General features: G+C 35.7%; 1 long non-coding RNA gene across 1 annotated transcript in view; it reads right to left on the reverse strand.

Annotated features, from left to right (window-relative positions):
• The window catches only part of LOC145504808 (uncharacterized), a 74,622-nt gene that overhangs the window by 37,522 nt on the left and 25,261 nt on the right, over nt 1-11,839 (reverse strand). The window lies entirely within an intron of this gene.

Raw genomic sequence — 11,839 nt, forward strand, 5'->3', positions numbered from 1 at the left:
AGCAATATTGAGCATCTTCACATGTGTCTGCTGGTCTGTAGAGAAATTTCTTATTAGGTCTTCTGCCCACTTTTTGATTCAATTTTTTTATATTAAGCTGTATGAGCTGTTTGTATATTTTGAAAATTAATCCCTTGTCTATAACATCATTTGCAAATGCTTTGCTCCATTCCATAGATTGTCTTTTCATTTTGTTGATGGTTTCTTTGTTATGCAAAAGATTTTACTGGATCCCATCTGTTTATTTTTGTTTTTATTTCCATTACTCCAGGAGATGGATCCAAAAAAATACTGCTGTGATTTATATCAAAGTATTCTGCCTATGTTTTTCTCTAGGAGTTTTATAGTATCCTCTGTTATATTTAGGTCTTTAATCCACTTTAAGTTTATTGTCATATATGGTGTTAGAGAATGTTCTAATTTTATTGTTTTACATGTAGCTGTCCAGTTTTCCCATCACACTTATTTAAGAGAGTGTCATTTCTCCATTGAACTTTCTTGCCTCATTTGTCATAGATTAACTGACCATAAGTGCATGGGTTTATTTCTGAAGTCAGGGTGTGTGATCACTCCAAACTTATTCTTTCTCAAGATTGTTTTGGCATAACATTTTGTTTAAGAAACTAGACAAACAACCATAGACTAAATCTAAAGAAATACAAGGTAAGAAATAATCATGCAAGCAGAAATTAATAAAATAACTAAAAGAAAGTAGTAAAGATGGTTAAATAAAATAAAATTATAAGAAAGCACAACTAACAAGCATTAGGGAAATAAAAGCAGAATCTTTTGGCAGATACAGTAGATAAATCATGAATATAAACAAATTTATTCTAATATGTTTTGAAATAATTAGTCCTAGATGCTATAACAATAACCTGAACTTTAAGAGAACAGATAGTGCCATCATAAACCTTCCAGAGAATTAAAAAACACTCCTCAACTCAACATATGCATCTAATATAACTCTGATAGAAAAACCCTGCAAGGATAGTACAAGTGAGGAAAATTATAGATCTACCTAACCTAGAAACATAGAGACAAAAATTGTAAATCAATTATTAACAAACTGAAACTAGCAACAAGTTCACAATGATGAATATAAGCCCACTATGACTAAATTTTTCCTCAGGAAAGAAAGGATGGTTAACACTTAGTAAATCAATTGCTAGGTGTCACCACCTTAGGAAGACCCATACAATCATTTCAGTAGAATTAACAAAGTATTTGGTAAAACTGCATCTTCATGATAAAAATTATGAACTATAACAGCAAATTAGAAACCAAGACAGAATAAACTAAGAAAGAGAAATAGAGACCTAAAACTAATAAAGAATGTCTATATTATATAGAAAACATAATGATACTTATGTTTTGAAACTTAATGATACATAATGAACCTTAATGATAAACGTATAAATGTATTTCCTTTAAAGTTAAGTATAATACAGATGCCAGCTCTCATATGGTCTCAATCTCAAGTTAATCTGGAAATCCTATTCTACAAAGGAAAGAAAAAAAAAACACTATTATTGCTTATAGACCACCTGATTATATGCATAGAATGTCCAAAGTGAAAGTGAAAGTCTCTCAATCGAGTCTGACTCTTTGCCACCCCATGGACTATATAGTCGATGGAATTCTTTAGGCTGGAATACTGCAGTGGTAGCCTTTCCCTTCTCCAGGGGATCTTCCCAACCCAGGGATGGAATCCAGGTCTCCTGCATTGCAGGCGGATTCTTTACCACCTGAGCCACAAGGGAAGCCCAAAATGTCCAAAGGCTAATATAAATTTTTAGAGCTTGTTGCCATTAAAAAACCAAGAAAACTTTTAAAATCAGAACCTTTTCTATTAGTGATTAGTTGAATTCAACCAAATGGTGAAGTAAATTATATGTATTCTAGCCATAGGGTTCAGGAGTCTATCTACCCAAGTCAGCTGAGGAAAAACTGGGTAATTGAGGGTATGGGTTTAGAAGACCTCTGTGGACCAGATCGAGAACATTGACTGGTGAAAATGGGTTTGGCTCTTTAATTTGTGCCCCAGGAAGAATCATCCTTGAAGAGTGTCATCCTCATACCTGGTCCCAGCCTCAAATATCTGGGTGAGAGCAAATAGAGCTTTAACTTGAATTCTGTAATCTTATCTTCGCTGACTTGTTGTTAGGTCACTAAGTCTTGTCCAACTCTTTGTAACCCCATGGACTATAGCCTGCCAGCCTCCTCTGTCCATGGAATTCTCCAGGAAAGAATCCTGGAGTGGGTTGCCTTTCCCTTCTCCAGGGGATCTTCCCGACCCAGGGATTGAACCCATGTCTCCTGCACTGCAGGCAGATTTTTTTTTTTTCTTACCATCTGAGCCACCAGGGAAGCCTGATATTCTTCAATCAATATTCTTTAGAGTTGTCTTTACATGTTAATAGCCAGTCTCTAGTCATTCCATTCTCTTGTTACAGTTAATAATTTTTTTACATTACATTTTCCTTTTTCAATTATGGTAGAGTTTCTTTCTACTGACTGAACCCAGACTGATAGATTCAGATGGCAGTTTTTTATTTATTTACTTACTTATTATTTTTGGCTGTGCTGGATCTTCACGCTGTACACAGGCTTTCTCTAGTTATGGTGAATGGGGGTTACTTTTCATTGCATTATGCGGTGCTTCTAATCGCTATGGCTTCTCTTTTCACAGAGCACAGACCCTAGGGTGCAGGCTCAGTAGTTGTAGTTCACAGGCTCTAGAGCATTCGGGCTTCAGTTGTTGTGGCGCATGAACTTAGCAGCCCGACGGAATGTGGAATCTTCCTGGAGCAGGGATGGAACCTGTGTCCTTTGCATTGGCAGGTGGATTCTTAACCACTGGATCATCAGGGAAGTCCCAGAAGGTAACTTCTAAGAGAAATAAATGTTGCTTTTGTTGTACTTAGTTTTATCCTAAATATGAATAATGTAGAAGCATTTTAAAACCCATATAATAACACTTACATTAATTATTAGCAAAGGGACATAAGGAATCATAAGAGCCATCTCAAAAACTTGAAACTATATATTTTTTTATCTTTTAGGAGAAAAAATAGGGAGGGACACAATACATTGAGTTATAATTTTTTAATGGAAGTAAAAATACTTGTTGTTCAGTCGCTCAGTCATGTCCAACTCTTTGCAACCCCATGGACTGCAGCACGCCAGGCTTCCCTGTCCTTCTGGAGCTTGCTCAAAATCACACCTATTGAGTTGGTGATGCCATCCAACCATCTTGTCCTCTATGTTCCCTTCTCCTCCTACCTTCAACCTTTCCCAGCATTAAGGTCTTTTCTAATGAGTCAGCTCTTCACATCAGGTGGCCAAATTATTGGAGCTTCAGCTTCAGCATCAGTCCTTCCGATGAATATTCAGGGTTGATTTCCTTTAGGATTGACTGGTTGGATCTCCTTGCAGTCCAAGGGACTCCCAAGAGTCTTTTCCAGCACCACAGTTCGGAGGCATCAATTCTTCGGTGCTCAGCCTTTTTTATTGTCCAGCTCTCACATCTGTATATGACTACTGGAACAGTCCTGGGAGGCCCGGTGTGCTGGCATAAGTTCTTTTGAAGGACTGCCATTATCCCTACCATAGTTTGGCCTCAGGCCAGACTATAGGGAGGGAACACAGCCCCACCCTTCATCAGAAAATTGGGTTAAAGACTTACTGAGGATGGCCTTGCTCACCAGAATAAGACCCAGTTTTCCCCAGAGCCAGTGTGACCCATCAAGAAGCTTGCACAAGCCTCTTATCCTCATCCATCAGAGGGCAGACAGAATGAAAACCACAGTCAAGAAAACTAACCAAACTGATCACATGGACCACAACCTTGCCTAACTCAATGAAACTATAAGCCATGTCGTGTAGGGCCACCCAAGATGGGTGGGTCATGGTGGAGAGTTCTGACAAAACATGGTCCACTGGAGAAGGGAATGGCAAACCACTTCAGCATTCTTCCCTTGAGAACCCCATGAACAGTATGAAAAATACTAGCCATATGTAATCTATCAGCACTATCCCTTCAACAATATCTGTGTGAATCTATGCTAATCTGTCAGCCTAAAGATTAATGATTTATAAAGCATATTAATTGTCTTGTCTTAGAAATAGATCAAAAATTTATGTTATAAAAACTTTTTCACTGTGTAATATAAAATATACACAAGAGAGCTTGAAACAGTGCTGAAGAGTTATATTACCAGAACCGGAGCTCCCTAAAAGCTACATGAAACATACTCTTCCCTGGTCCTATTCTTCCTTGATTATAGCCCTTTCCCTTCAGCCTAGAAGTAACAACTCTCCTGACAGTTCTGCTCATAACGTCCTTGATTTACTTTTATCAACTATGCATGTATCCCTACAAATAATGCTTACTTTTGACTTCTATGCTCATTTGTGTTTTGTTTGTAATATTCATTCATGTTGTTACATACAACCCAGATTCATTAGCTTCATTCCATCAGTCACCACTGATGAAAATTAGGCTTTTTTTTCATTTTGGGGAGTATTGCTACATCCATTAACCTAACTGTCCATTTGTACACATTTTTGTAGGGCAGGAATGGAATTTCTGGACCATAGAGCATATTTTCAACTATATAAGACAATGCTAAACTGGTATCTAAAGTGATTTTATTGATTCATTGCCACTCAAGTGTAAGATGGTTCTTATCATTTTGTATCCTCATCAAAGCTTCATATTACTAATTTCTTGAGTCACTGCTAGACCTGATGGGTGGAGCATCAGATAGCAGCTTTAATTTGCAGTACTCTGTTTAATAAGGTGATTAAGAACCTTTCCATTTGTTTATTAGCTACCTGAATGTTCTCTTATGTGATGTACCTGTAGAAATCTTTTGCTCATTTTTCTATTAGATTATCTGTCTTTTCTAATTGATTTGTTAAAACCATTTATAATGCCCTTTATCAGTTATAGGGTTATTCAATACTTGGTCCAATAATAAGACAGGATTATACAACCCCTAAAATACAGTATTGTACTCCATACAAAAAATCAGAGATGGGCTAAAAGAATTTGTTAAAGCACATATTAGACAGACATTTTTACAACTATAGGATGAGGAAGGACAAAAGTATGGCATGAAACCCAGAAGATAGAAGACCTGTAAGTGAGGTGGATGAAACTGGAGGCTATTATACAGAATGAAGTAAGTCAGAAAGAAAAACACCAATACTGTACATTAACACATATATTTGGAATTTATAAAGATGGTAACGATGACCCTATATGTAAGACAGCAAAAGAGACACAGATGTAAAGAACAGACTTTTGGACTCTGGGGGGGAAGGCGAGGGTGGGATGATTTGAGAGAATAGCATTGAAACATATATATTACCATATGTGAAATAGATAACCAGTCCAAGTTCAATGCATGAAACTGGGCACTCAGTCAGTGCACTGGGACAACCCAGATGGATGGGAGGGGGAGGGAGATGGGAGAGGGCTTCAGGATGTGGGGACATATGTACACCCACAGCTGATTCATGTCAATGTATGGCAAAAATCACCACGATATTGTAAAGTAATTAGCCTCCAATTAAAATAGATAAATTAAAAAAAAAGTTTTCACATGGGAAAAAAGGATAGCTATGCGTAGTGATGAATATTAGCTAGACTTATGGTGATCATTTAGCAATATATACATATAGTAGTCCTCCATTATTTACATTTTCACTTCCCATAGATTCAGTTACCTGCGGTCAACTGCAGTCCAAAAATACTACAGTTTATCCCTAGGTATCCATGGGGAGTTGCTTCCAGGATCCACTACAGATACCCAAATCCTTGGATGCTCAAGTCCCTTAGTCTACTCTCTGGATCCTTGGTTCTGCATCTGTTGCACCAGCAGATTCAATCAGCCATAGATCACATAGTACTGCATTTATTTAAAAAATCTTGTATTAGTCAACAATTCAAAAATGTGTATTCAAGGGTCAACTGTAAAGGAAAATTACCTTCACAGTGCCTACATCATTCATTTCACTTCATCTCACTGGGTCAGTATTGAATCATCTCATATGTTCAGTTGAGTACAGGAGAGTAAGATATTTTGAGAGAGGTCTACATAGCTTTCATATATTGTTGTAAGTGTTGTATATTACAACAAGTGTATTGTTGTAATTATTTTATTTTAATATTACTTGTTTTGGTTAATCTTTTATTGTGTCTAATTCATGAATTAAAATCATAGGAGGAATGTATAGGAAAAAGCATAGTATATATAGATATAGGGTTGTTACCATCTGTGGTTTCAGGTATCCACTGCTGGTGTTGGAATCTATCCCCCATAGGTAAGTGGAAAGTATTGTTTAGAGAATCAGATTCTTTACCACTGAGTCACCTGGGAAACTCATCTTTTTCTAATGAGTATTAGACAGTTGGATATTAAATACTGCTAGAAAGTAGAAAATTGAGCCTTCTATAAGTGTGCTGGCTAATATGGCAGCTAGTAGTAACATGTGGCTATTTAAACTAACCAAAATTAAAATAAGTTTGACAATCAGTTGCCCTGACAAAAGTCACATTTAATAGGTCCATAACTGTAGAGGGTTAGTGACTACATATAAAGACTCCACCTAGAGCTTCCCAGATAGCTCAGTAGTAAAAAAATCCACTTCCCTGTGCAAGAGACGTGGGTTCAATCCTTGGGCCAGGAAGATCCCCTGGAGAAGGAAATGGCAACCCACTTCAGTATTCTTGCCTGAATAATCCCATGGACAGAGGAGCCTGGCAGGCTACAGTCCATGGGGTCACAAAGAGTCAGATACAACTGAGGATGCAACATTCACTCATTCACTCAAGGAGACAAAGAGGACCCAGGGAGAGGTCAGCTGGGATTTCAGCAGCCATTGTCGGTACTTGCTCAAACAGTATCATAAAAGCAGCCCTGACTTCTGACAGCAGCCCAGATGGTTCAACTCTAACTACAACACTGGTATCCCCAGGCCCAGGTGAAGGGATGCTCCCACCCTGTCCACTTCATGGCACAATGTTGCACTAAGTCTGGGAAAGCCGTAACAGAGGAAAGACTCGACCTTGAGTTGTATCTGAGAAGAGTTGTAGACACCTGAAGACAGTGCATTAGACCTTGGCAAGTGCACAGGCACATGAAAAGATGTTCAGTATTGCTAATTATTACAGAAGTGCAATTCAAAGCCATAAGATATCACCTCATACCTATCAGGATATTGTCAAAATGCCTACAAGCAACAAATGTTGGCAAAGATGTGGAGAAAAGGGAACATTTACACACTGTAGGTGGAAATGTAAATTAGTGCAAACACTATAGGAAACAGTGTAGAGGTTCCTCAATAAACTAAAAATAGAATGACTATATGTTCCAGCAATTCCACTCCTGGGTATATACCTGGAATAAATGAAAACACTAATTCCAAAAGAAACATGGACCTAAAAGTTCATGGCTTCACTATTTACAACCGTCAAGACATGGAAGCAACCCAAGTGTCCATTAACAGATGGTTGGCTTATGAAGATGTGGGATATGTACAGTACATGCAATGGAATATTACTCACCTGTTAAAAGGAATGAAATCTTGTCATTTGCAGTGATGAGGACAGATTAAGGTAATATTATTTTGTGTGAAATAAGTTGGAGAAAGACAAATACTGTATGCTATCACTTTTATATGAAATCTAAAATATAATACAAATAAATACACATTTAAAATAGAAACAGACTCAGATATAGAAAACAAACTATTGTTTACCAAAGAGGAGAGAGAAGGGAGAAGGTGTAAATTAAGGGTAGAAGATTCAGAGTTACAAACCACTATATATAAAAGGAGATAAGCAACAAGTGTATATTGTACAGTACATGGAATTATAGTTGTTATTTTGTAATAAATTTTAATGGAGTATATTGTATAAAAACACTGAATCACCATGCTAAATACCTGAAACTGATATAATACTGTAAATAAACTCTACTTTTCAATTAAAAATTTAAACTATGTGAAGGAAAATCCACAAATATGTGGAAATGAGACCATGCACTCTTTAAAAGCCAGTAAGATAAAGAAAACATTATAAGAGAATTTGGAAAATATCTGCAGATAAATGAAAATGAAGCCACACCATCCCATCTCATGGGATGTAGAAAAAGGTGTATAAAGAGAAAAATTTATAAAAGTGAACACTTACATTAAAAAGAAACCAAGATCTAAAATAAATAACTGTACCTTACACCTCAAGGAATTAGAATAAGAGAAAGAAAACCAAACCCAAATTCGGCAGACAGAAGGAGAAAATGAAGATCAGAGCAGAAATAAATGAAAGAGAATTAAAAATAGTATTTAAAAAAATGAAACTGAGCTCGTTTTTTCAAAAGATCAATAAAATTGACAAACTTTGAATGAAAATAAGAAGAAAGGAAGACTCCAATATCTAAAATAAAAAATGAATGAGGAAACATTACAATTAATGTTACGTAAGTAAAAAGTACAAAAGACTACTATGAATAATTACATGCTAGCAAATTGGATAACTTCAGAAATGGATAAATTTTTAGAAACAGAAAACCTACCAGGGATGAATCACAAAGAAATAAAAGGTATACATATGCCTATAACAAGTGAGAAGATTGAGGACTAATCAAAAGGCTGTCAACAAAGAAAAGCTCAGGATTAGAGGGTTTCACTGGAGAATTCTACCAAATATTTAAAGAAAAATTAACATCAAGACTTCTTAAAGTCTTTCAAAGAATTGAACAGGCAGGGGGCATTCCCAAACTCATCCTATGAGGTAAGCATTACCATGATATTAAAACCAGATAAAAAATAACAAGGAAAGAAGACCTCAGAGCAGTATCCGTTATGAATATTAATACAAAAATCTTAAAGAAAATACTAGCAAACTGAATTCAAGAACACGTTAAAGGGATCATATTCCATGACCAAATGGGATTTATACTGAATGAAAGGATGGTTCAAAACATGAGAAGTCAATCAATGTACTATACCTTATTAATAGAACAAAGGATAAAACACATATGAGCATATCAATTGATGCAAAGTATTTGAAAAAAATCAATACACTTTCATGACAAAAACACTCACAGACTAGGAAGGGAAGAAGACTACCTCAAGATAATAAAAGTCATAAATAAAAAGTTAACATCATACTCAATGGGAAACCTTTTCTTTCAAGATCAAGTACAAGTGGGCAAAGATATTCACTCTTGTCATTACTATTCAACATAGTACAGGAAGTTCTAGCCAGAGCAATCAGACATGAAAAAGACATATAAAATGGAAATGAAGAATTTAAATAATCTCTCTTTGCAGATGATATGGTTTTATATACAGAAAAACCTAAGGATTCAACAAAAGAAAAAACAAAAAACAAAAAACCTTTCTTAGAACAAATGAATTCATCAAAATTATGGGATACAAAATCAACACTCAAAAATCAATGAGCAAACTGAGATGGAAAGTAAGAAAACAAGCCCATTATCCTAAAATACTGTAATACTATAGCCTTTAAAAGTATAAAATACTTAGGAATATATTGAACCAAAGAGGTGAAAAAAGTGAGAAACCATAAAACATTGCTAAAAATCCCCCAAAGATGCTTCAAATTAATGGAAAGACATTAATCGGTAAAATATAATAATTGATAGTCATTATGATGGTTTAGTCCTGGCATAAAGATAGATATATAGACCATACGGTATAGAATTGAGAACCCAGGGATAAACCCTTCCATATATGACCAAATGATGTTCAACAAGAATGTCAAGACTACACAATAAGGAGAATACAGTCTCTTTAATAATGTTGTAGGGAGAACTGGATATCCACATGCAGAAAAATAAAGCTGAACCCTTACCTTACTTACACATATACAAAAATTAACTCAAGGTGGATTAAAGAACTAATTGGAAGAACAAAAACTATTAAATTCCTAGAATGAAAAATAGAAATAAAGCTTTAGGACACTAGATTTGGGAATGATTTCATGGTTATGACACTAAAAACCACAAGTAACAAAATAAAAAATTGATAAATAAGAAGACCACAACAAATTTTAAATCTGCAAACCAAAAGATACACTCTAGAAAGTGAAAAGGTAATCTACAGAATGGGAGAAAAATAATTGCACATCATATGTCCAATAGATGCATATCTATCAGAATATATAGGACAGTTCTTCAACTCAGTAATAAAAAATTAATTTGATTTAAAAATGGGCAAAGGACTTGAATAGATAATTTTCCAAAGAGGCTATACAAATGGCCAATAAGCAAATGAAAGAGTTTCAGTATAATCAGCAAGGAAATGCAAATCAAACCACAATAATACATCACCTCAACCCATCAGAACGGTCACTATTAAAAGTTGGGAAAATAAGTGTTGGTAAGGATGCAGAGAAGACAGAAGCCTGTAAACTGTTGATGGTAATGTAAAATCATGCAGCCATTAAGAAAAGGAGTATAGAGTTCCTCAGAAAGTTAAAAATAGAATTATCATGTATCTAGCAATTGAACTTCTGGGTATATGTCCTAAAGAACTCAAAGCAGGATCTCTAGGAGATATTTGCACACCCATTTTTAAGGCAGCATTAATCACAGCGGTCAACCCAAATGTCTACCAACAGATGAATGACTAAGAAGTATGGTATATACATACACAGAAGAGCATGCATGCTTAAAAAGAAATTATCTACATCTGTTATTATCAATGACTTAGAATCATTTACAATATATTGTGTATTGAAAAATGGCAGTGTCTAAAATAAAGGAATAGTATGTAATATTTTTAAATATAACATGCTATCTGTATTTTATGGCATATCCTAAGATGGAGAAAGAATTATACCTAAAAATTCTGTTTCAGTGTGGGAAGAGTTTATTAAAGACAGATGCAGGCTGAGGATAAAGGAAAGGCTTGCATTTTCTACTCTATGTAACTCATCTTTTATAATATATATGCATTGTTGTTAATTTTTGTAAAGAGAAACAGGTCTAAGCAGGCTATTTCCATAAAGTTTTGTGTTAACAAACAGATGCTGCAGAGTTTAGCCCAAAGATAATATTGTAGCAATAGGAGCTTCAGAATTAGTGTTTTAATCAAGAAATAATGCAGTGGTGGAAAGGACAATGAAAGGTATGAAAACGATGATAAAATAGAATGAATACAGAAGACAGATTCCCAACTGCCTTCCCCAGTTTAGGCTGCTGGGGACTTGAGAACATTAGCCAGATTTACAGACTGAGGAAATTGTAATTCCTGGTTCCCAACCTGAACTAGGAGCTCAGCAGACTCAGTGAAACTTTCATTGGTCCCTAGTCAGCTCTCTGCCGAGTTCTCCCCTTCTTCATGTCCTTTATGTCCACTGCCTCTCAGCTCAGTAATTGACTTGACTAGGAACCTGAATCTGCAGACAGGCCCTTCCTTACTGTCTGCTAATTACACTCACAATTCTAGGAATCCATCAGCAGTTGAACTTCTGGGTATATGTCCTAAAGAACTCAAAGCAGGATCTCCAACCAGGTCATTTCCACAGTACACAGGCCTCCTCCTTTGCTGCCCCCTGAGGGAGGTTCTCTCTGAGGGATTCCCTATCCTCTGCTGGAGGCTAAGGGGAGCTTTATACCAGCGCTTGAGAATGGCCAGGACCCTTCCCTCTAACAATCCCTCTTTTAAAAAAATTATTTTTATTTATGAAAAAAAATTTTTTATATTATACCAGAGTACAGTTGATTAAGAATGTTGTGTTAATTTCAGGTATATAGAAGAGTGATTTAGTTATACAAATATGTGTATCTATTCTTTTTCA

Source organism: Giraffa tippelskirchi, chromosome 5, assembly GCF_054371585.1.
Source record: "Giraffa tippelskirchi isolate mGirTip1 chromosome 5, T2T-mGirTip1v1.2.pri, whole genome shotgun sequence".
NCBI classification, from domain to species: Eukaryota; Metazoa; Chordata; class Mammalia; order Artiodactyla; family Giraffidae; genus Giraffa; species Giraffa tippelskirchi.